General features: G+C 52.5%; 1 protein-coding gene across 1 annotated transcript in view; it reads right to left on the bottom strand.

The window, feature by feature from the left end:
• KCNG2 (potassium voltage-gated channel modifier subfamily G member 2) overlaps positions 1-14,269 on the bottom strand; it is a 54,485-nt gene extending 40,216 nt beyond the window's left edge. The window contains exon 1 of the mRNA XM_044934699.1: positions 14,174-14,269. The gene's annotated coding sequence lies outside the window, so the exon portion shown is untranslated. The remainder of the gene's footprint in view (positions 1-14,173) is intronic.
• Positions 14,270-25,919: the final 11,650 nt, after the last annotated feature.

Here is a 25,919-nt window from a genome sequence, read left to right as displayed (position 1 = left end):
CCAGAAAAGTAAAATGAAATAAGAAGACCTTACAAAACTGTAGCAAACAAAAGTGTCACTGGCATAAAGATGGCTTTATGACCAATGGAATGGAACTGAGAGCCAGGAAATAAACCCTTGAATACACGAGTAAATGGTGCCAAGACTATTCAAGGTGGAAAACCATCTTTTCAACAGATGGTGTTGGGAAAACTGCATATCTGTATGCAAAAAAGGAAGCGGGATCCTTATACCCTTACATAGGATACAGGATACAAGCTTAGATCCTATATCTTACACTATATAAAAAAAATTAAAACAGATCAAAGATTTAAACATAAGAGCTAAAGCCACAAAACTCTTAGAAGAAAAAATAAGACCAAAGTTTCATGACACTGGATTTGGTAGTGATTTCTTGGATATGACACCAAGTGTGTGCTGAGTCCCTCAGTTGTGTCCGACTCTTTGCAGCCCCATGGACTGTAGCCCACCAGGATCCTCTGTCCATGGGGATTCTCCAGGCAAGAATACTAGAGTGGGTTACCACACAAGGTGGTAACCTCAAGGGGATTTTCCCAATCTAGGGATTGAACCCAGGCCTCCCATATTACAGGCGGATTCTTTACCATCTGAGCCACTAGGGAAGTCCAAGAATACTGGAGTGGGTAGCCTATCCCTTCTCCAGGGGCTCTTCCTGACCCAGGAATTGAATGGAGTCTCCTGCACTGCAGGCGGATTTGTAACCAGCTGAGCTACAAAAGCAGAAGTAAAATAAGGAAAAGTAGATTAACTGGATTTTATCAACATTAAATAATTTTGTTCATGAAAGAACACTATCCACAGAGTGGAAAGATAGCCCACAGATCAGAATATAAGGAGAAAATATTTTCAAGTCATATAAAGGATTGGTATCTAGAACACATGGAGAAGTCCTGAAACTCAAAAACAACAACAGCAACAAAACGATTTTAAAAATGGACAAAGGGCTTGAATAGTTATTTCTCCAAAAAAAAAATTTAAGCACATGAAAAGATGCTCTAATAACACTGGTCATTAGAGAAATGAAAATCAAAACCACAATAAGATACCACTTCACATCCATTAGGGTGGCTATTATAAAGAAAAACAGAAAAAGAGGATTGGTGAAGATGTAGAGAAATTTGAACACTTGGGCAGTGGTTGTTGTTGTTCAGTCGCTAAGTTGTGCCCGACTCTTTGCGACCCCATGGACTGCAGCCCACCAGGCTTCCCTGTCCCTTCACCATCTCCCTGAGTTTGCTCAAACTCACGTCCATGAGTCAGTGATGCCATCCAACCATCTCGTCCTCTGTTCCCTTGGAGGTAGGAATATAGAATGGTACGGTCACTATGGAGAACAGTATGGTGGTCCCGGAAAAAATTAAAAACAGAATCACCATGTGGTCCAGTAATTCCAGCCTGTGTGTCCACCCAGAACTGAAAGCACCCGCGCTCACACCAGTGAAAGTGGGAGCAACCCAAGTGTCCCCGAAGAGTGGGCGGGTCAGCGACACGTGTGAAAGACACGGGGAATGTTATGTGTCATAGAAAGGGAAGAAATTCCAACACACGCTGCAGCGTGGGTCAACCTTGAGAACATCGAGCCGAGTGAGAGAAGCCAGCCACAAAAGGGCACACGCCGTGTGATGTCCCTGGAGGAGTCAAGTTCACACACAGGAAGCAGGGTGGGCGGGGTGGGGGAGGGGAGCGAGGGCTTCATCAGGACAGAGTTTCAACAGGAAAATGAAAAAGTTCTGGAGACGGAGGATGGGTGTGCGGGTAGGAACTCAAATGCTTCTGATGCCACTAAGCTGCACACTTAAAAATGGTTAAAATGGTAACTTCTATGTTATGTATTGTTGATTTACTTGCTAAGTCATGTCTGACTCTTTTTGACCCTATGGACTGTAGCCCACCAGGCTCCTGTGTCTGTGGGTTCTCTAGGCAAGAATGCAGAAGTGGGTTGCCCTGCCCTCGTCTGGGGGATCTTGCCGACCCAGGGATCGAACCTGCACCTCTTATGTCTCCTGCGTTGGCAGGCATGCTCTTTACTACTGAGCCACCAGAGAAGCCACATATCATGCATAGTTTATTGCAGTTAAAGAAAACAACAACTCTCCAAAACCACGCAGCTGCTTAGACCTTATTGCTGATCAGTTTTCAGATTACAGGGATCGCGAAGAAAGCACTGTTTTTATGTCCGAAACAGGAAACTTGGGTCCCTTAAGGAACTCGGCCTCTGCCTCGTGCACTTTCCTCCTGGCACACGCAGTGAGTGGCTCCTCAGGGCTCCCATTTCTGTTCTTTCCTCTAGGCTACAATGTCCCTCTCAGAAGGCCATTGAGAGGGTACAGAGCAGACCGTGCAGAGCTCGCACTAGACTAGACATGCACTAGGCTTGCTGGAAACACCCGCTGTGTTTCGTGTTGTGAGCTCAGAAGCAGAGACTCTGTGGCTTCTCAGAAACTGACTGCTGCACACCCCCAGGGGCTCCCCCCGCCTGCCCTCCGGGGCATCACAAGCGTGCGGCCTCTGGGGCATGGGGGTGCTCCCTCAGGCCATGGCTGGCTGCTCTGGGTTCTCCCCAGAGGAGGCAGGATGGGCTGCAGTCTGACCCAGACTGAGCGTCACGGAGGCGATTCTACAAGGACCGGCCTGCAAGGGTCTCAGCTCCAGCTCCAGGCCCCCTCATCGGCATGCCCCTGTGACCCCCTCCTTCCACTCCCAGCTGCGTCCCCTCCGCAGGTCACAGTCCTGCCCCAGACAGGCCAGCTCAGGGGTGCACGGTGGGCAGGCAGGCTCAGGCCCCTGCCCAGGACCAAGCTTTAGCCTGCTGGATCAGCCACCGACGGACACGTCAGCCACTTCTCCACGGTCCCTGCCGTCTAAGCAGTGACAAGACCATGCATGCCCTACTCTTTTGAAATTATTCAAGATAAAGAATAAAGGAACCACAGAAACCGGAGGCCGCTCGTCCACTCCCTGAGCCGGGCTTTTCCAGCTCTGCAGGGACCGCACCCAGGGCCCCGCACATTGTCAGCACCTGCCGCCCAGCCCAGAAACCCCACCAGGAGGTGCTCGTGGGCTTCTCCTCAAGCCGGTGGCCCAGGGCCAGGGCTGCCCCGAGAGCTGTGTGACGTTCGCCCGTCGGCCTGCTGCCCGCCTCCCCATTTCTCTGCCAAGATGGGTCACAGAGAGGAGCTGGTGCAGCGGCGCATGGAGCACGGCTGTCACCTGAGTGCAGACCAGACGTGACCATTTCTATGATGACAACACACACGTGTGTGCCGCGGGGCTGGAGGCAGGGCCGGGGCCCGAGGTGCACAGGCATCCGGGCTGGTCCAGGTCCGCAGGGCTCGTGTGGAGCTCGGTGGACCGGGAGGGCCTGCCATGGCGATCTAGTTGGGATGAATTGGTGTCGTTTAATTTATTTACACCTTGACGTTAACAGTGAGAGTTCCAAAAATAAACAGTTGTACCACTTACTTCAGGAACACTTCTCTTCAGTTCAAATAGTTTCCTAACTTACGAATGCACACGTGCTGTCAGAGGGTAGGAGAGCTGGTCAGGGTGTGAGGAGGAGCAGGGAGGGCTGGCCAGGCCCAGGGCGGGGAAGCCGTGCCCCTGGGGGCCTCTCCTGAGGGTTCCGCCCCACGGGTTCTGTCGGTGCCTTCAGAGGGCGGTCCAAGCGACCTGGGGCGGGAGAGAGAACGAGGACCCACTCACGTTCTTGCCTGGACCAGTGGCCAAGCAGGGCCAAGTCTTCCCGGGGGTGAGAAGGGGCAAGCATCCTGCTATGGGTGGTAGGAGGGGGCAGGCAGGGGCAGGCAGGGCGGGGGTCAGGGTGCGCCCTCAGCCACCCCCAGGGGTACTCATGGTGCCAGACCCCACCTGGGGTACGTGACCCCCTGAGTGTCCCAGGGTCCTAAGGAGGTTTTCACGGGAAGATGTAAATGCACATGGTTGCCAGCAGCCTGGGTTACCAGAGGACACGCCCCGAGCCCTGGCTCCGCCCAACGGTCCACACTCAGCCCTCTCACTCCTCCCAACCATATGGTCAAGCTGCTTTGAAGCGACTAGAGGATCAACTTAGCCCCAAAGGGCCCTCTGTTATCCCGCTAAGGTCCAGCTCCCAGCGCTGTGCCCTGTCCATCCTGCTAGCGCCTAGGTTTCCCTGGCCAGCTGCCGACGCGGAGGAGGTGGTTTGCTGTGAAAGTGCGGGAGGAGGCTTCCCACATGGACGCAACACTTCCCTCTGAGTCACAAGAGGATATGTGTTGATGTTTCTCATTCTTCTCTACATCAATTTGCATAAATGAGTCTTGGAGGTTCATCTTCATGAAAAATAATGTTTCCATTCTAAAACTAAGCCATGGGAAAAGTGGAAAATCTGACAGTACAATCTAATAGAAGAAGCTTTAATGCAACCACCACTGACGACCATCAGAGACTGGGGGCTTCCCACCCCTTTACGTGCACATTCTAACAGGTTGGCTGAATTCATACTCCGGCTGGGGCACCAGGGGGTGGGTGGGGAGGGCGAAGGACAGATGGACACCTGCAGGACGAATGTCCACAGCAGGGGGGCAAGGAGGTCCCCAGGGCAGCCCTAGAGTTCAGGGATCCTGAGTCTCCTCAGTTCTCTCTTCTCCATCTCTTCAAATTCGACAGAAGTCTGAGAAGTCTCACACAAAGACGTCCGGCTGGCTGTGTGGGGTAACTGGCCCTAAGGCCTTAAGGAAATGCCTATGTTTTTGCTAAATCCTGGTTTTCTCGCTGGTGCTGGGAATCCAGTGGAAATATGACCTTGGCTACTCTTAGGTGCCAGTGGGGCTGCCCATGATAGCATCCCTCAGCACTTTCCTACCACCGGACACTATTCTAACATTAATTTAGTTAGACACTTGCACGAATGCTGCAGAGAACACCCTTTTGCATTTTAAAGTCATTTTCTCTGGAAAGCCTTCCCTACCCCCAACGTAAATATATTTTACAGTATATTACTAACATAAAGATAAATTTTCATTGTAAAAAGTGTTTTTACTCAGCAAATGCCCTGGAGATTCATTCAAAGTTCTGGGTGTACCAAAAGCTCACTCCCCTTTTATTGCAAGTAGTACTTCATGGCGTGGATGGACCACAGTTAACCATTCACCCATAGAAAGAATCTGGGTTGTGTCCAGTTTTTGACTATTGCAAACAGAACTGCTATAAACAGTCACGTACAGGTTTTTATGTGAACATAAACTGTTATTTCTCTGGGATAAATGCCCAGGAGTACAAGTGTTGGGTCACACTGCAATTGCATCGCTGATTTCATAAGAAACTGCCAAACTAATTTCCATAGTGATTGTTCCATTTTACATCCCCATCAGCAATACACAAGAGCACTTTTCCACATCCCTGTCGGCGCTTGGTGTCTCTTTTTTATTTTCATCACTTTGATAAGTGTGTAGTGATATCTCTTTGTGCTTTTGATTTGCATTTCTCTGATGGCTAACGATGTTGGACATCTTTTCATGTGCTTATTTACCATCTGTATATCCTCTTTGGTGAAATATCTGTTCATATATTTTGCTCATTTTTAATTGCATATTTTTGGTTTTATTGCTGTTGCTGCTGTTGTTGTTTTTGGCAATTGAGTTTTGAGAATTCTTCATATATTACAGATTTGGGTTCTTTACTGGATGTGTGGTTTGCAAATATTGTGTCCCACTCTGTAGCTTTTCCTTTAATGCTCTGAAAAGGGTTTCTGAAAAAGCGATTTTTCATTCTGATGAGATTCAGTCTATCAAGTGTACCTTTTATGGAACATGCTTTTGGTGTCAAGTCTATGAACTCTTTGCATGTGTATGCTCAGTCGCTCAGTCGTGTCCTACTCTTTGTGACCTCTTGGACTGCAGCCCACCAGGCTTCTCTGTCCATGGGGTTCTCCAGGCAAAAATACTGGAGTGGGTTCCATATCCTACTCTAGGGGATCCCAAACCCAGATGATTCTGTTGTTTTTTTTTTTTTTTTCTAAAAGTCTTATAGTTTTACATTAAAGTCTGTGGTCCATTTCTGAGTTAATTTTTTGAACATTTATTTCATTAAAAGTATAGCTATTTACAATGTGTTTGAGTTAATTTGTATATAAGGTGTGAGGTTACAGATGAATTCTTCTTTTCTCCTAGGATGAGCGATTAAACAGCCACTTGTTGAAAAGGCTACACTTCCTCCAGTAAACTGGTTTTGTACCTTTGTTGACAGGCAATTAGGTGTGCCCGCGAGGGCACCACTGAGTTCTGAGCTCCATCTTCTGCCCTCTGCCCGCATCACAGGGTCTCATTACTGCAGCCACACAGACAGCATTAATGCTGGGCAGAGTCCTCATCCACTTTGCCCTTCTTCTCAAGACTGTTTCAGCTGTGTTAGAGCCTGTGTCTTCCTATATGAATTCTGGAATAAGCTGTGATTTTATATCTGGTCTGTTGATACAGTGAATTATACTGACTGATTTTTTAATTTTAAACCACACTTGCATGCCCAGTAACTTCATGCATCACTAGATCCAATGTGCTAATATTTTGTTTATGATTTTCTGTCTAAGTTCATGAATGATATGGATCTGTAGTTTTCTTCTAATGCAGTCCTCAGGTAATATTAATCTCAAAGTGATTTGGAATGTCTGGTAGAATTTTCTAGTGAAACCCCCAGGACCTGGATATTTCTTTTTTAAGGAGTTCTTAAAGAATTAATACAATTTACAAAGTTATATTACTGATATAATATCATATGTAGACAGCTTTCCTTTTTTCTCATGTAAGCATTTCAGGGCCATGACTTTCCTCAGCACTGCTCTGGCTGCATTCCACTTATTTTGACTTGTCTTTTCTTTTCCTTTCAGTTCTCTATATTTTAAAATTTCCTTTGAGACTTCTTTGACATATTAATTTTCTATGTGTATTATTTAATTGCCAAGCGCTTACAATTGCTTTTATGCTCTGCTCCTTGAATCTGTAGGTTTGTATTTTTTGCTGTTTCGAGAGGTTTTCAGGCATTCTTTATTCAAATCTTCTCAGCCTCACCCCCTTTTTTCTCTCCTCTGAGACCTGATAGTACAAATGTTGGCATTTCTGCTATTTTCACCCAGGTGCCTACGAACCTGTTCCTTTTCTTTTTTCCAGTCTTTCTTTTCTCTCTGTTGTTGAGACTGGGCAGTTCCGATTAATCTCAGATTCACTGGTTTTATCCTCTGTTATTGACCCCAGGCAGCACGTGCTCTGTTCGGTTGGTTGGGTTTTCTTTGGCTGCGTGGCATGTGGGATCTCAGCTATCTGACCAGGGGTCACACCCAGCCCCCTGCACTGTGAGACGGACCACCAGGGATGCAAGGTTTTTTCCATTCAATCAATGCATTGTTCAGTTCCATAACTTCATTTGTGTATTTTTTATAACTTGAATTTCTTTGCTGAAATTTTCTTTTTTTGTTGTTGTTGTTTGTTTCAGGAAAACCCATAATTGCTTGGTGAAGCATTTTTACAAAGCCAGCTTTTAAAGACTGGTCAGATAATTATCATCTCAGCATTTACTGATGGTATTTCTCAGTCAGGTTTTGATATTTCTTGTTCTTGGTATGATGAGTGATTTTTTTTTTTAATCAGAGACACTTTTGCAAGTTGAATCCAGTTGTTCCAGCTCCACTTGTTAAAAAGACCATTCTTTCCCCTAAGATCATGGCATCTGGTCCCATCACTTCATGGCAAATAGATGGGGAAACAATGGAAACAGTGACAGACTTTATTTTGGGGGCTCCAAAATCACTGCAGATGGTGACTGCAGCTATTAAATTAAAAGATGCTTGCTCCTTGGAAGAAAAGTTATGACCAACCTAGACAGCATATTAAAAAGTAGAGACGTTACTTTGCCAACAAAGGTCCGTCTAGTCAAGGCTATGGTTTTTACAGTAGTCATGTATGGATGTGAGAGTTGGACTATAAAGAAAGCTGAGCACCGAAGAATTGATAGTTTTGAACTGCAGTGTTGGAGAAGACTCTTGAGAGTCCCTTGGACTGCAAGGAGACCCAACCAGCCCATCCTAAAGGAAATCAGTCCTGGATATTCATTGGAAGGACTGATGCTGAAGCTGAAACTCCAATCCTTTGCTACCTGATGCGAAGAACTGACTCATTGGAAAAGACCCTGATGCTGGGAAAGATTGAAGGCAGGAGGAGAAGGGGGTGACAGAGGATGAGATGGTTGGATAGCATCACCAACTCCATGGACATGAGTTTGAATAAACTCCGGGAGTTGGTGATGGACAGGGAGACCTGGAGTGTTGCAGTCCAGGGGGTCACAAAGAGTCAGACGCGACTGAGCGACTGAACTGAACTGAACTGATTCTTTCCCCACTGAATGGCCTTGGCTCTGCTGTTGAAAATCAATCTCCCCCAGATTTGGAGGTTCATCTCTCCCCGACTCTATCCCATTGATCTGTATGTGTTTGCTGTATCTGAAAACATGAGGCCTCACCTTTCCACCTGTTCCTCCGGGGCAGAGAGGGCTTCTTTTTGGTCATGTTCCCTTTGGTGTGAAATAATCTCCCAGGAAAGGACGCTGACCCGGTGGGCACAGTGGGCCCCTCACCTCCTGACGGCCCGTCTGCAGGAAGCCCTGCTCAGAGCACACACCAGGCGCCTCTACGCCCGGGACCAGGCCTGGGCTCAGGTGCATCTCAGCCACTGGCAGGCAGGCAGGTGTTTTCTGGAGTGAGGAGCCCCTCGGAGCCTCTTACTCGACAAGCACCCCCACCAGATGTAGGTTTCTTGTTAAAGCAACACATCACAATTCCCGGAGACAAAAATTCACCTTGTTTGTTGTGTGTGCTGCCCAGCTCACCTCTGCATTTTGAGACAATGGAGTTTTTCTAATTGTGCTTAGTTATGCCCGACTCTTTGTGGCCAGGCTCCTCTGCCCATGCAATTCTCCAGGCAAGAATACTGAAGTGGGTTGCCATTCCTTTCTCCAGGGGATCTTCCCCACCCAGAGATCAAATATGGGTCTCTTGCATTGCAGGCAGATTCTTTACCACTGAGTCACCTGGGAAGCCTCTAATTGGTTAAGTATTAAAGAAGACAATGATACATATTTCCTAAATTTCCTCATGGAAAAATGTCTTTTTTTCCCCTCTTTTGGTGGGAAAAAAAAATCAAGGAAATTTGTTCACAGTCAGAAATGGTCATTTTCTTGAAGTAACTGTGAACCAGCTCCAGAAAGGGGCGTTATAGCTTCACAATCAAATATCAGAGGCTACGGAGGAAGGCCATTCCTTCCTATGACTAAGTAGCTAATCTACATAATGTGCATAAATTTTTAATGCATTTTATTTTACCAAAGCATTTCACTCCATTGCATTAATTGCTGTGATGTTAAATAAAACATTTGGATTTAAAACTTGTCATGCGCTTTTCCCCATGTTAATCTGAGTGCCTCCTCAACCCCCCAGAAGGAAGGGAACCCTCTTCCTGGCTGTCACCAGAACCAGGTTTGACCCTGTTCAGGGAGATGACGTGTATCTGCTTGTCCTGCAGGCACACGGTGACTCTGCCCTGAGCCCCGACAGAGCTGGGGGGCTCTGGGGTGGGTGAGGCTGGCAGGCCCGCACTTAGCAAGCACGAGGATCTGAGCCGGTGTAGCCCCTGTGCCGGGCCAGGCCCTCTGCACCCGGCGGACCATCCGGTGCTCCACTGGGAGCCTGGCTCCAGCCGCCACTCCTGTCTGAGCTCAGATAGGAGGAGGTCTGGCCTCCAGACACACAGGACGGGCAGGACTTTCCATGATTTTGAACCTGTTTAGCATCATGACCCAGAATACAGAGAACTGCACCCGGAATATGTGCGAAGCTGGTACTTTCTGTCCTCCTGCTACAAACACACCAACACAGTCCACACAGCAGTTCCGCTGTCCCAGTGATGGGCACTTCCCCAACCCCCAGACACCTGCTGGTGTGGGAGGGGTGAAGGCACATGGAGACCCCTGGCTGGGGAGTGGAGGCCCCTGGAAGCCACGCCACCCAGAGGCAGGCCCTCCATCCACATACCCTCCCCGAGTCCCGCTGGGGCTAGGTGGCCAGGTCGGTGAGAACTGAGTCAGGAACATGGAGCTCACAGCCTCGCCCACCGGAAAAAGGCTATTCCTTTACAAAAATAAATTTGCCTCTTCAAGCTAGAATTTAGTCAGAAGCACTGCACCACTCAGAGCAGCCTGAGGGTCTCTGGGGCCCAGAACCCCAGCCTCGGCTTTCATGTGCCCAGCACTCCCTGAGTCTAATCTAAGATTTAAATTTCATTGTTTAAATATCTGACAAGGTTAAAAATATCCAGGAAGGTCATTAAATTCCGGGAACTGCGGCCCAGGGCTCTGGCCACCGGAGCTTGTCTGCTTCCTCCCTGAGCCGACTTGTCCAGGGAGGCGGCACAGAGCTGAGGACAGGGCCAGGGACAGGGCGGGTGTGCCCGGAAGGGCAGGTGAGGGGCCGACTGCTACATCGAGAGGCCGAGGGCCAGTGGGCGGGGCACAGAGCGGTGGCCCAACCTGGCCCCGCCCCCTTGGGGGCGGTGTGGGCCTCCGGGGCCAGGGGACCATCTGCCCCTCCATGTCCAGTTTGCTCTTACTGTCTTAGCTCCATGGATTTAAAAATCAATGTAAAGGTCTTCTGTACTATTTATACATGACATTTCAATTTGCCTTTTTTCTAAACAGACAATCAAATTAAAATATTGGGAGTTTCATTTTGAGTGAATGCATTACTGACTCTGCTTTACGACAACAGGTTCCTCCTCTAAAAATCAGAGAGCTGGCACAGTTCAGAGCAGCCTTCTGGTCTGACACGGGAAGAATCAGAAAATATAAAACAGCAGCAGCTGAACTATTTGCCCACGTCTCAGAGCCAAGGAGGCCCAGGACGCCGGCGCCTGCCCTCCCAGCCACACACACCCGCGCCTCCCTGCATGCGTCAATGGCACGAGGCGCCAAGTACTGGCTATACCTCGCAGGTGCCCGCAGGTGCCTCGCAGAGTGGGGAGCCGGCCTCTGTCTTGTCTGCTTCGGCTGAGAAGGGCTGAAGCTCTCAAAAGAGTTGCTGGGTGGTGAAACAGACACAGCTGTTTCTTCGACGCCCATGCAGGACCCCTTTCCACTGTGAAGGGCACACCGGTCACCCATTGCCGGGCCAGGCGGGACTGGAGCCTGCACCCTGACCAGCTCGACAGTGAGGGTGCAGGTCCCAGGGCCCTCCGTGGAGCCGTGGGCGTGGGGCGCCTCCACTCAGCCCTGAGCTGGGGACACCCCTTTCAGCCTGTCCCTGAGGGACCCTGCAGGCAGTGGGGACTCCGTGGCTCTGTCCTAAGACATCCCTATTCCTCATGAATGGCCCACGAGGACACGGTGCTTAGATGATCAAGCACACGTGACCGCTCTCCTCGAACCCCCACAGAGCCCACCAGCCCATTCGCCAGGCTCCCCAGTTCCCCTCCGGGCTCATGTGATACCCCTCCCCCACACCGTGCGCACACATCTTGAGCTGCCTCGCCTGCTCCCCTTCACCCCCACTGAGGGAGAGGCTGAGAATCCAACTGCCCACCCCACTCCTGGTGCCTGGATGGAAGAGCAGGGGGCAGAAGGGGGGCTGCCCGCACCCCAGATGCGAAACCCTCCAGGGACACAGACCCGACCTGCTTTTGCCAGGGCAAATCCCAGCATTTTACCACTTCCTCCCAACCCATGTGTTCCGCACGACCTATTAATCATGGCACATACACCTGTAATTATGATAATACAGCTCCCAGCCATACCCTGGGTAGAAACTCTTAATTAAACTCAAACAATGAATCAACCTGCACATATTTTCTAAGCATCGGGGCTGCGCAGGCCTCGGTGCCAGCCAAGAACTTGCTTTCCTCCTTTTTTCCCCTGCCTACAAAAACATCCAATTTTTTTTTTCTTAGATTATGGAAATCTCAAGGTATTAAAAAAAAAAAAAACTTTTGCAAAGTGGAAGTACACAAATTATAAGTCTAAAAGCGTCGGAACAGCTGGGCGCCGGCCTTGGGAACGGTCATTCTCCTAGCCTGTGCCCGGGGACGTGCAGGTGCACCCACCCTCCACTGGCGGCGTAACCCTTGGTGAGTGTGTGGCTGGTCAGCAACGGGGATCCAGAGCAAGTGGACTCCAGCCCCCAGTGCGCCACAGCGCTGCCCCGGGCCAGTGTAAGAGAGCCCAGAGCAAGTCTATCCGCTGACTGCCTGGGGACTACAGGTGTAGGGGAGCCTTTGGAGGTCGCGTGCACCGCACAATCCTAGAGGTGGGGGTGGGGCAAGGAGCACACCCTCTTCTGCTTGAATCCATCTGGGCTTATGGGGTCCACCGTGGATTTCTCAGCAAGGAAAGAGAGGAAGACCTTGGGGGTTCTCTTAACCGATCCCCTTAGCAGCTGCCCAAGAGCAGAGGGGTGAACCTGCTGCCACTGCCGCCCCTTGGAGGCCACCTCCCAGAGGGATCACTGCCACACGCACCAACAGGGTCAAAACGCACTTCCAACAGCCAGTGGCTCCAAACCTTGGCTTTGAGTGCAGGGCTGAGGAAACCAGGTCTTTGCAGGCCAAGGAGAGAAGGAGAAGGGGCGGCCCGCAGGGAACGCCAAAGGCAAGGAGAGTCTGCCCGGGCACAAACTCAGCTCGGGGCTGGAATCTAGGACGAGGGGACAAAGGTGACAGGAGGGGCCACAACCCATGATCAGAGTCTTATCCTGAGAGTCAGAAACCAGAAACTGAATCTACTGGAGCAAGGGGGGCTGGGAGGGACTCCCTGGGTCACCTGAAACCTCAGGAGGGCAAACCCCCAGGCCCTGGGACACTGCAGGGTCCTGGGAGATTGGAGGCTTGGGAGAGCATTCGAGGCATTGAGAGAACCCTGGCTCGCTCTTCTAGACGCACCCCGCCCCCTCCACCTTTATTCCTGCTGAAGCCCAGGACCCCTGGGCAACCGCCTCCATGCGGACCTCCCTGCGCCCCCAGCCCCAGTGCCAACCTGGGCTCAGCGGGGGAGTGTGGGAGCCTCCCTGGCTCGGCTCCGGAGGGCTCAGGGGCGCTTGGGCTCCTAGTTAGAGAATTCAAGGCTGCAGGAGAGGGGCTCCCTCTCTGGGATTCAGGTCTGCGTCCGGGCTCCGGCTCCGGCTCCTGGCCGGGCAGGAGAAGGCAAGGCCATGAATGTGTGTGTGTACGTGTGTGTGTGTGCGTGTGTGTGTGTGTGTATGTGTGTGTAAGACTACATCTGCGTGCATCGCTGTGTATACGGGGGCGACGTTCCCCTCTGCAGGGAAGGGGCGGCGGGAAGGGGCGAGGAAAGAGCACCCACGCGCCAAGGACTGCATCCCGCGCCCTCTGCGCGGAACCGGGTGCGCCCACAACCAGCCAGCACGGGCGCCTGGGGGATCCCGGGTCATCTCGCTCGCTTTGTCGCCCATCCTTCCTCTCACCTGAGCTCTTGCAGATCCCACACGGACAGACGGGGCGGCAGCTGCAACCAGACCCCGGCCACGGCCGCCCGGACCTCCATGGAAGCGCACTAAGCTGCCCGAGCCCGCGCGCGCCTGGGGCCGGACGCCAGCCCGGCTGGGGACTCGGAGCCGAGCAGGGGGCTAGGGGCGGCACCCAGTCCGGCACCACCCTCGGCTCCGGGGCCCGCGGGTAGGGGGAGGGGAGCTTACATGTCCCTCCCGGACTCTCCTTTGCCCCCACCCGTCTGCGCAGCCGAGTGGAGACTCCGCGCGCCGGACTGTGGCCCCCTTGCCCTGCTCCCGCCCGGACGCTCGGAGGTAGACGCCCGCGCTCCTCCAGCCCCAGCTCCTGCATCGGGATCTTACTGTGTAGACCCCTTGTCCCCGCTGCGGCCCCGAGAGACTCCAGTGTAGACCTCTCTCTCCCGCCGCGTCAGCCTCCTGTCTCCTCTCCCCTCGGGACCCTCCGCTGTAGACCCTCTGCTTCCCGGTCTCTGCCCCGGAACCCCGTGTAGAAGCCCCGAGCCCTCCCGCCCCCGCTCTTGCATCGGATCCTCTGTGTGGACCCTGCACCCTCGTCCCCAACCCGGCCCCGGGACCCTCGGATGCGGATCCAGGGCCCCACCGCGCACGCAACTTCACCTCGGGGCCCGACTCGGCTGGCTGCCGCTCCGCTCGCCTGGCCGGCGGCCTCCTCCGGGCGGAGCGCGGCGTCTCTACAGCCCGCTGCCCGCGGAGTCCGGCACCGCCCCGCGCGCCGCCCCCGGCCCGGCCCGGCCCTGGCGATCCGCCGGCTGCGGTGGCGTGGCGCCCCCTCGCGCCAGGCCGCGGGTCCCCAAGGCGAGCGGACCCCCGGTCTGTCCGGCCGGGAGCCAGGAGCCCAAGGCCGTGTTCCCACAGGAGGAACTCTCAGGGGCATAGGAGGCACGGACCCCTCTCTGCGCACTGCGCCCACCGAAGCGACAGGCACACGCGCCCACCCTCACACACAGTAGCGGCTCCAGAGGCGCAGACGGCGCCCCCGTAACCACACGCCGAAGTGGCCCTTAGGATAAAGAGGCAGACTCTCCACGTGGGTGTGGTCGCCAGAGCCCGGAGAAAGCCGCTTGTGGGGTCTGGAGACTCTTGGTCGGTCACTGTAAGAGCCTCCTCTCCGGGGCCGGCGTTGCCCTGATCCTGACGCGGCCTCTGTGAGGCGCTCTCATCGTGGACACGGGGATGTTCCTCTAGGGCTTGAGCCTGGACACTGAGACCTTGGACAGGTTTTTTTCTTCATGTGCGTGTGTGCTAAGCTCCTTCAGTCGTGTCTGACTCTTTGAGACCCTGTGGACTGTAGCCTGCCAGGCTCCTCTTAGAGCCAGAGAGGGCTGGCCACCTCTCTACCCCAAAAGGCCACCTCTCCTACAGGAAGTGATGGCTGACTGTCCCATGTTTGGGGCAGCTCCATCTGTTAGCAGAGTCTGCCCAGCTGAGCAGAATCTGTTGGGGGAGGGGGCAGCATTTGTCCACCAGGAATGGATATTGTAGCTGCTGAGGCAGAACTCCATGGAGGATCCCTGTAATAGAGACCCCTCCAACCCTGCGGGACACTAAAAAGTAAACAAACAAGATAGCTCATGGAAGTCTCGGGCCATGTCCGGCCACAGCGAGTGCCCTATAGGTGTGTGTGGGTGGGTATGTACGATTTCTAAGACCCTTGCCCTTCATGGGGGGAAATTTCCAGACCCAGTGCCACCTGACTGCCCCTTCAGACCCTGTGCCTGTTTCCAGCCCTGGGTAGTTGTGAGGAGCAGAGTCAAATGAACTGTCTCCTCCCTCCTCAGACACCACACCTCTGTTCATCTAGCCTAAGCACCAGCTAGCCTGTCTTGGCACCATGTCATATTCTCAGCCAACTCTGGGTTTTTAGTCCATGAAAATCTCCATCTCCCCAGTGTCTGTTGGTGCCAATGTTCTTGGTTTCTGACCTATGTTTTCAGTTATACAGTTCTTTAAAATCTAGGTTCAGTATATTTGTTTCTTTTAAATTGTTTGTCAGCTTTTACTAACCTCTTTGGTGAGCCTGTCAGGTGTTTTAGAAGCTTCATCCCATCATACAGCACATTCGCTATTTCCTCACCTTGAGCTTCCCTGGTGGCTCAGTGGTAAAAACCCGTCTGCGAGACAGGAGATGCAGGTTCAATCCCTGGGTCGGGAAGATCCCCTGGAGGAGGGCATGGCAACCCACTCCAGCATTCTTGCCTGGGAAATCCCATGGACAGAGGAGACGGGCAGCCTACAGTCTATGGGGTCAGCAAAGAGCAGGTCATGACTTGGTGACTAAACAGCACCTTGAGTTCATGGAAAAGAGGGAGCTCAACATTGTCCAAAGAGGTGAGCTCGAAGGCAAGCTCCACTGAACCCCGTCTCTGTTTGGTGTCACCCACAATGACCTTGCCTGATCACAGTGCCAGGGACGCTCTACCCAACCCTGGCTGCTCCGGCAGCACATATTTTCTATTTTCTCTGGGACACTGTCTTGCTGTGTCTCACTGATCAATGAACCCAGGGTAGGATACGGGTGTTTGACCCTCCAGCGGCCATGTGTCTGGAGATCCAGTTCTGCTGGTGTTTTATAAAGTGCCTGCTGGTCCACAGGACGGGACCAGAGGCAAAGCTGAAAAACATGGTGCGTCATTACTTTTCCTGCATGTTTGTTCAGTCATGTCTGACTCTGTGCGACTCTATGGACTGTTGCCCGTCAGGCTCCTCTGGCCATGGGGATTCTGCAGGCAAGAATACAGGAGTGGATTGCCATGTCCTCCTTGCGGAACATGGTGCATCATTGCTTTTCTTAAATAATATTAAATTCATTGCTGGTTGATGCATTTGCATTTTTGTATGGCTTCTGTTTTAGGAAAGGAGCAAACATTTACAAAATGTTTTTGGAATGTAATACATGCCCCTTGTAGAAAATGAGTAACCTGTGAAAAACACAAAAGAGAAAACGAGAAATCTCTACACCTCTCAGCTCCGTCACCCACACTTTATCACTGTTACTATTTGGGACCTATTTTGGTACCAAAACATTTTGTACCCTTTAAATGTAAGAATGTTTTTGTTTGTTTCTATACAAAAATAGCATCATAACAGCTCCTGGATTTTCACTGTATTTAACAGAATATGAGCACCTTCAATGTTTTCCAGGATCCAACATAATTTTAAATGATTATCATGTGGCTGGTACCATACTGTAACTCAAACTCTATTGTGTGATATCTATGTTTTCTCCAGTTTTCTACTGTTACAAAATACTTTGGCCAAAACGGCTTTCATATATATTTTAACCCACTTTCTTGACTATAGCTGCATATTAGTAAATACTGACTGGTATGTTATTAGTGGAAAATCCTTGGTGTGAATGTAATTGAAATCATTTCTTTGAAGAAATAGAAAGTTGACATGCATTTCCTTGTCTCTGTCTCAGCGGGCAGTAAGGCCCTTGCACAGGGCCTTTTTATCCTTGCTTCCTTGTCCTCCACACGGGTGGGGCCTGGCACCCACATATGTTTGGAAAGTGTTTCCTGAGAGGGTGGAAGTGATGAGGGGAATGAAAGCTGTTAAAACGTAGACCTCTAATTCCCTTCTTTACCAATATTTTCCAAATTAGTTATTTTCTTCTAGCTATTTATATTTAACTTTCATGAATTTTCATTTATTGGCTCCTTTTCAAAACAAGATGACACAATCAGTCTGCTTTTTTTGGTAACAGCTTTATTAAGAAGAATTCCGACACCACACAATTTATCCCTGTAAAGTGTGTGATCCAGTGGGCTTTAGGTTGTTCACAGAATTATAGAGACGTCACAACCGATGGTAGAACATGACTATCTTTGCCTAAAGAATCCCGGCCTGTAGTGACATGGACCCCCTTTCAGTTCATCTGTCCATGTGTCCATCTGTCTACCTGTTCACGTGTACCCTCTGCATTCAGCAGAGCTCCTGGACCCTGTCAGCCTTCCAGACACTTGACTCTTTGTCTTCCTGTTCTTGGCTTTCTTTTCCACTTTCTCTTCCTGTCCGTGTCCATCTCTGGCCTGTGTCAGCTCCCCGCCTGAGCGTGGAGGGGAGCCAGCCCTCTCGCCGTCATAGTTCCCCAGCCTGAGTCGCCTTTCCCTGATTCACTCGGCTGCTACTTGGAAGCCATTCTCTTCCCGCCTCTCTCGCCTCTGATGTCTCTTTCTCCAGAGCACTTGCTGCAATGCACGTGTTCTCTTCACTTTGCAGTTCCCACAGACAGCCCTGATCTGTGCTCCCCCTCCCCACCCCCAGCTGCGGGTGGCTGTCTGGCTCCTGTGTCCGCTCGTCTCTGCTTTGATGATCAGATGCCGCCACCACAGGAGGACGGGCCTCTGAGCCGCCTCAGCCTTCCTCCCTTGTTCACCCCTCTCATCCCCCGCCTGCCGCCCCTGCTCTGTGCTTCTCTTCTTCCGTTTCCTCATCTCACTTTGAGCTCCACGCAGGGGCTCCATCTGCCGAAGGGATGCTGTCTGCTTCAGCCCTTCATCCAGGAAGGCCTGAATCTCCTTGAACCTGTGGTTCACAAACAGGGTGGGGTTCACCCAGGAAACAGAGGTCCTTCCGAAACGTGTGCACCATACAGTTTTGCCAATCAGCTCAAAAATTAGAGATATCAAGGGAACATTTCATGCAAAGATGGGCACAATAAAGGACAAAGCAGTATGGACCTAAAAGAAGCAGAAGATATTAAGAAGAGGTGGCAAGAATACACAGAAGAGCTATACAAAAAAGATTTTCATGAACCAGATAACCACACTGGTGTGATCACTCACCTAGAGCCAGACAACCTGGAATGCAAAGACAGGTGGGCCTTAGGAAGCATTACTATGAACAAAGCTGGTGGAGGTGATGGAATTCCAGCTGAGCTATTTCAAGTCCTAAAAGATGATGCTATTAAAGTGCTTCACTCAATCTGCCAATAAATTTGGAAAACTCAACCGTGGTCACAGGACTGGGAAAGATCAGCTTTCATTGCAATCATAAAGAAAGGCAAATCCCAAAGAATGTTCAAACCACGTACAACTGCACTCATCTCACATGCTAGCAAAATAATGCTCAAAATTCTCCAAGCCAGGCTTCAGTAGTACCTAAACTGAGAACTTACAGATGTTCAAGCTGGATTTAGAAAAGGCAGAGGAACCAGAGATCAAATTGCCAATATCTACTGGATCATCGAAAAAGCAAGAGAGTTCCAGAAAAACATCTACTTGTGCTTTATTGACTACACCGAAGCCTTTGCCCATGTGGATCACAATAAACTGAAAAACTCGTAAAGAGATGGGGATACCAGACCACCTGACCTGCCTCCTGATAAATCTGTATGCAGGTCAGGAAGCAACAATTAGAACCAGACATGGAACAACGGACTGGTTCCAAATTGGGAAAGGAGTACGTCAAGGCTATGTATTGTCACCTTGCTTATTTACCTTATATGCAGAGTACATCATGTGAAATGCCAGGCTGGATGAAGCACAAGTTGGAATCAAGATTGCCAGGAGAAATATCAATAACTTCAGATATGCAGATGACACCACCCTTATGAGAGAAAGAGAAGAAGAATTAAAGAGCCTCTTGATGAAAGTGAAAGAGGAGAGTGAAAAAGTTGGTTTAAAACTCAACATTCAAAAAAAAAGATCATGGCATCTGGTCCCATCACTTCATGGCAAATAGATGGGGAAACAATGGAAACCGTGAGAGACTTTATTTTCTTGGGCTCCAAAATCACTGCAGATGGTGACTGCAGTCATGAAATTAAAAGACATTTGCTCCTTGGAAGAAAAGGTATGACTAACCTAGACAGCATATTAAAAAGCAGAGACATTACTTCGCCAACAAAAGTCTGTCTAGTCAAAGCTATGGTTTTTACAGTAGTCATGTATGGATGTGAGAGTTGGACTATAAAGAAAGCTGAGCATCGAAGAATTGATGCTTTTGAACTGTGGTGTTGGAGAAGACTCTTGAGAGTCCCTTGGACTGCAAGGAGATCCAACCAGTGCATCCTAAAAGAAATCAGTCCTGAATATTCATTGGAAGGACTGATGCTGAAGCTGAAACTCCAATACTTTGGCCACCTGATGTGAAGAACTGACTCATTGGAAAAGACCCTGATGCTGGGAAAGATTGAGGGCAGGAGGAGAAGGGGACAACAAAGGATGCGATGGTTTTATGGCATCACTGACTCGATGGACATGAGTTTGAGCAAGCTCCGGGAGTTGGAGATGGATAGGGAAGCCTGGAGTGCTGCAGTCCATGGAGTCGCAAAGAGTCAGACATTGGTTAGAGGGTGGGGCCCACATATTTGAACTCTCTTAACCCCATGCATCTGAGGAGCCAGGCCCTTGGAGGCCCGGGTCCTCCTCTCTTGACCCGTGTGTTGTCCAGGCTGTGGGCCCTGCTTGGCTGTGTTTTGTGTGTAAACTTCTGAATCTGTTTTCGGTGGGCGATTCTCATGACACTCCTCAGCATTCTCTCGCTATGACAGCTTGTGACCCCAGGACACCTTGGGGTCTCCTCAGGAGCCCCTCGTCGTTTAATTTAAACCTACGGTGGTGCCGGCGTCTTTCTGCCTCTGTCAGTTTTGTGCTTGTGAATTTAATATTTAATTTCACTCAGGACATACTTCTTGGAAGCAGCCTCAGATTGGATGCAGTAACATTTTAAATGGTTTGAATTGCTTAACCCTGTACAGAATGCTGAGTGAGGATCTGACCGAATGGGACATGCTTTTCTCCTGAGCCATTGAGCATGAGTGACTCTCGCCTTAGTGAACAGGGCAGAGACCTGGGCTAGTCCTGTGCATGGACACGCCACTCACACTCACCCGAGTCACAAGACCTTGTTCACGCCTGCGCCCTGCGGCCGGGCTGGACACCCCATTCTGCAGTAGCCATGTGCTAGGGGGTCTCAGAGAGCAGAGCCCAAGATGGGAAGAGCCTGAATATTGACACTTGGGGCTTTTCTGTCTTGACTAAGCTTTTAAATGAGCTTTAAATTCTTCCTCTCAAAACATGAACAAGCCATTGTGGCCCCCGCACCCTCCACCACACACACCAGTCTCTACAGAACAGTGGTGGCTGAGGTCATAGAACAGCATTGAGGAGAAGAGAGACACAATGGGAGGCTGCAGTCTGCCCCGAGCCCCACCACATGTGCTCGCACACACACACACACACACGTGCACACACAACAGAACAAAGAGCTGTTCTGGATGGACTAGCAACAGGCAGCAGGTGGCCCTCAGCCTGGGGTGAAAGTGGCCTCCTTCCTGAATAACAGTGAATGAATCAGGAACGGCCAGGAGAGACAGAGATTTCCAGCAAGTAATGGGAGTGGCACAGAGAAGGGTCAGCAGGGTGGATAAGACAAAAATAAACACAGTTGCCAGAGCAGTGACCTCCCAGCCGCCCTTGACCATGCTTTCCTCACCCTTGGAGGGCAGCGGCCGCCACCATCAGCCCAGGCTGCAACCGCCCCCACACCCTCCGCAGCTGCTCCAGCCGCCTCCTCAACGGGATGGTGCTTAGAGCTTCGGAACTGAAAGCCAGGCAAGCGAATACAGAAAGCGCGGCCACCTTCAGCGCTGTGACCCTTGTCTGTGCGTAAATGCTGCTGCTAACAGTGCCTCTGCCTAAGCTGGTCTCCTCAAGTCCACCCACGTGCCCAGGTATCCAGGCGCCCAGGTGCTGTTTTTGCTGAGATCAGACCTGCCTGTGGCCTCACCTGGACTCTCACTCCCGCCTTCAGAGGACTGACTGCCATTCATCTTGCACGTGGGCCATTTTCCTGTATTTTCCTCTTAAATCTCTGCTCCATTGCCCCCAACACTCAGCATGATCATGGCTTGTAAGGAGGTGCTGTATTTCAGGCAGAAGTGCCTGTCAGTTGGACTTTTCCCTGGATGAGTGTTTAGCTTCGCACCCTTGCTGTCGGTTCCCTTGCACACATTCATCCTCACAGCCTCTGAGGTGGGTGCCTCAGCCTGTCTGGTCTTTAATTATCGACCAGCGATGTGGCTCCTGGCCTCCACAAAGACCCCGGTGGGGATGCGAGGTTTGTGCTCCATGCTGGCTTTGGGCTTTTTCTTTGCTTAGGAATAACAAGGCCCAATACTAATTACAAGGAGTTCCCACAGTTCTGACAACACTTCCATCTGTGGCTGTCCTTCTCGCATCTGCCACCAGGGAACAGGCCGCCCACGGTGGTTACACGGCCGGGGCGCAGTGCCTTCCCTGGGGACGAAATGCTCCGAGTCATCTAGCAGGAAGCACAGTCCGTGCTTCCTGGGGGCCAGGAGTCCGGTCAGGTTCCTAGGAGTGTCAAAGACAGAACCAGAGTCCTGGGGACAGTCCGTGTGCCTGTGCACGCGTGAGGTGGGCGTGTGAGTGTGTGTGTGTGCCTCGAGTGGCAGGCACTGGTGTGTGCGTTCAGAGAACAGACACAGCACTTACCTCGGGAACAGCTGGGGCTCCTCCGTCCTGAGCTGGCCGCTGCCCCCCTCCCCCGTACCTCCTTGCCCTGCTCTGCTGTCCCAGTGGAGGCCCCTCCTGGATTCAGAGATGTGTGCTGTTGCGTTGCGGGTGGGTTGGGGCCGGCCCCTGGGGGCGAGCGCCTGGCAGACAGCCTGTCTGGGAGCGACTGGGATGGGAGGAACCCTCCAGAAGGGTGACCCCAGTGACCCCCAAAGCAGAGAAGGGCCAGGCTGATGGGCGATGTGTTTCCCCAGCTTCTGGGGAGAATCTGTGTCTGCCCGGCCAGTTCGGGGCCCGGGGGCCTCGTGGTGGGGGAGCGGGGACGGGGTGGAGGCTGCAGGGCCGTGGCTGAAGGGCTGGTGAGGGGCTCAGCCTCCAGGTTTCCTCCCTCCATGGAGTGGGGCTCTGTGGGGAGGACCCGCCTGCCGCCCTGAGGGACAGCCCTGCTGTCGGGGAGCCCCTGTGCCCCGTGTGAAGGAGGGCCGCATGCCCTTGGGCTGGACCGGCTCCCGCTGTGGTCCCGGGGCTGGAGGCCCTGGCTCCCAGTTTCCCGTCGAGCTGGGGGCTCTTCAGCCACAGTTTCCCACTCAAAAGTGGTCAACCAGCTCTCTGCTCATCACAAAGGCTACATTCCTTACCTATTGAAGCAGACAGGCCTTCAGTGTGAATTTCTAGAAAGTCGCATTTCCAACCTCAAATCCTTTTGGGAGTTATGATCACATTTCCAGCTTCAGATCTGATCAGAGAATATGGGCTTGGACTGAACACGCCAAGTCCCCTTAGAGCGCTGTTGAAACACTGAGGCCTTGACATTTCATTGACTCAGGCAGCCCCTTCCCCAGACACAGCTGTTGTGTTAGCAGGTGGGCCGGCATAGACCCACACCTTGCTTCTCACGGCCAGACACCTGAGCTGAGGCTGTGTGCAATGCGGTTGGGCCCTGTGTCCCTGGCCCACCCCTCCACTTGTTCTTGGCAGGACTGTGCCTGGACTGAGGCCACTCAGGGCTCCGACGGGAGAGAAAGTCCTGGCAACACTCCCGGGGGGGGGGGGGTCTGGCCCTGTGTCTGCCCTGAAATGGGTCGCTGTGTCCAGAGGCACGTGCTCTTGGGACATCAGGCTGGGGTCACAGGAAGGCAGTCCAGGCCATGTTCCCTCAGCCTCTGTGGAGGCTCTCCATGGGGCTCTGTGCCCGAGGGTGCTCAGCACGTTCCTCCCCGACGAGATCCCAGGGCCCCCAGTGGTTTAACCAAGGCCAAGTGTCCCCAGGGGAGCAACATCGTGGTGAACAGTGTCCACACCCCATTCTCCATTGAACCTAGAAAGGAAGTGGCTTTCAGGGCCAGAATGGGCTGTGAGTCGCTTGGATTTCATCTCAGAGCTTGCCTGGTCCCGTTTCATCCACAGGAGAGGAAAGGTTACCAAAGTCTCACACAGCTTAGAGCAGTAGGAACCGCAAAGCTTGGTTTGTTTTCCTAGTTTCAGGGCTGACTGAGAGGAACGAAGACGGACACGGGAGAAAACAGGGCAGGATGTATCGCCACATCAGGGGCCGCCCTGGGAGCCTGCCCAGCTGCCCATGGCCCCCAGCGGTCCTCCAAAGCCCCCAGCCTCAAGAACGGGAACTGCAGGAGCTAAAATAGATGTGTTCTGGGTGACAAAGGCAGCCGTCTTCTTCCTTCTCCAGTTTGAATATTTCCAGCTCCGTTAAGACCTTTCATAAGCCATAGCTGCCAGCACTAGGCCCCTCTGCGTGTCTGCGGATGAATCGCCCCAAGCCCCGCTCTCACTCCCTGTGGGGTCCAGGGCTGAGACAGCACGTGAAGTGGGGAGTGTCAGCTCGAGCCCTGGGAGGCACAGGGAACCTGCCACATCCAGGAGCTACGACTGGGCCTCTTGGGGGAAACGCCACCAGGCAGTGTCTTGGGGGACCTATAAATAGGTGTGATGTGCAGGTAGAGAGGTATGACATTGCAGGTAGACAGGTGTGGCTGTGTGAGTAGACAAGTGTGGCTGTGCAGGTAGAGAGGTGTGACTGTGTGAATAGATAGGTGTGACATTGCAGGTAGACAGATGAGGCTGTGTGAGTAGACAGGTGTGTGACTGTACAGGTAGACAGGTGTGACTGTGTGAGTAGACACGTGTGGGTGTGCAGGTAGACAGGTATGACTGTGAGTAGACAGGTGTGACTGTGTGAGTAGACACGTGTGGCTGTGTGAGTAGACAGGTGTGACTGTATGAGTAGACAGGTGTGGCTGTGTGAGTAGACAGGTGTGGCTGTGCAGGTAGACAGTGTGACTGTGTGAGCAGACAGGTGTGGCTGTGCAGGCATTCAGGTCACTGGCACACACTTCCTTGGTCACACGTGGGTCTTGGCTCAGCGTGTCTCCTCCAAGGTGGGGAAAGCCAGCCACTGCCCCTGACCCCTGGTGAGCTGGTACCTGGCCAGGCCACAAGCCCCTGCAGGAAGGCGGGAGGGCTGCGGAAGCAGGGCCGGCTTCCCTTTCGCTGGGTAGGGGCAAGGGTGAGAGGCCGAGGCCCCCACAGGCCTCCTCCACCTGCCCTCAGGCTGCCCTTGCCCCAGCTTTGCTGAATTGCTCTGGCCTACTTTCCGCATGCACCTCTCTCCGCACGTCCGCATTGCTCCAAGGCTCCCTGATGCCTCCTGACGGCCCTGTGCTCCTGCCGAGGTTCACGGCCTCCCCCAGCCTCTGCCCCAGTTACAAGGCGACAGCTCCCTGAGGAGCAAGACCTGCGAGGGAGGCTCCTCTGTGTCCAAGGTGACGGGAAGTTCAGGGTTGGATGCGTCACTGTCCTTCAAACGCTCCTTGGACGTGGCTGGGCCTCGGGAGGGACCAGGTGGCCCGGCCTTGCTCCACTGCCCCTGTGTTTCCAGGGCTCCTACAAGGCTGGCAGTGGGCATGAGGCCTCTGCGTTCCAGCCACTGCGCGCAGCCATCCCACCAGTCCCCAGGCCGCCCGAGGGGCCACACTTCCTGTGGGTCCCCTGACCTAGGGTCCTTTTCCCTCAAGGGCCCAGGAGAAGCCCCGGTGACCTGTGACCCTGCTCTGCAACTACAAGCTCGGTGAAGACAGCGGAAAGGCTGCACTGTGACGCCCTCCTTGGGAGGCTGTGTCCAGTCTGCTCAGCAGTGGAGCGAACATTCAGGTTCCTGCAGGACTGGGGCCCGACCCGGCCTACTGTCTCAGGGGAGCAATTGTGGTCCGGAAACGCAAAGTCCACGGAAAACCAAACCAAAGCATGGTTTTCTTTACAGGCAGTGAGCATGTCCTCAGCTGGTGGTGGACACGCTGGACCCAGGCCACTGGTGCTGGGCTGCAGCGGGGACACCACCAGGCGTGATGCTCACGGCCATGGTGTTGGGGTGCAGTGGAGGCCCTGCCCCCAGTCTGGGCTGGCCCCTCTGCTGGGGGACAGTCAGTGTACCCACAGAAAAGAACCCAGCCTGAGAGGAGTGCCCAGTGCCCAAGTCACGGGTGAATGTAGGCATCGGCTCGGGGCATGTCCCGGGACATGCCCTGTGTGGCTGCCTCTCTGAGGGCTCAGGACCACAGAGTCCCTGAGGTTGGGGCCCCGGTTCTGCCACGGGCTCCCCCGGCTGCCATCTGTGTCTTTTCTCTGGGATAAAGCACAGCCCTGAGAGTGACAGCTTCCTGTGTGTTCACATCCAGTCGGAGGTGGGGGTCCTTCTGTGGATGCATCCTTCTCCCTGAGCACCCAGCTGGGATCTGTCAGATGCAGAGAGAATTCTCTGATGGGCTGGTGTGCCAGCTGCAGACCCCGGGACATGTAATTGCCCTAGCCCCTCCTGTGGGGACATCTACAGGGCAGACCCAGGG

The sequence above is a fragment of the Bubalus bubalis genome, chromosome 22, assembly GCF_019923935.1.
Source record: "Bubalus bubalis isolate 160015118507 breed Murrah chromosome 22, NDDB_SH_1, whole genome shotgun sequence".
NCBI classification, from domain to species: domain Eukaryota; kingdom Metazoa; phylum Chordata; class Mammalia; order Artiodactyla; family Bovidae; genus Bubalus; species Bubalus bubalis.
Note: the sequence above shows the minus strand (reverse complement) of the source record. Positions and strands in the feature narration are given on the sequence as shown.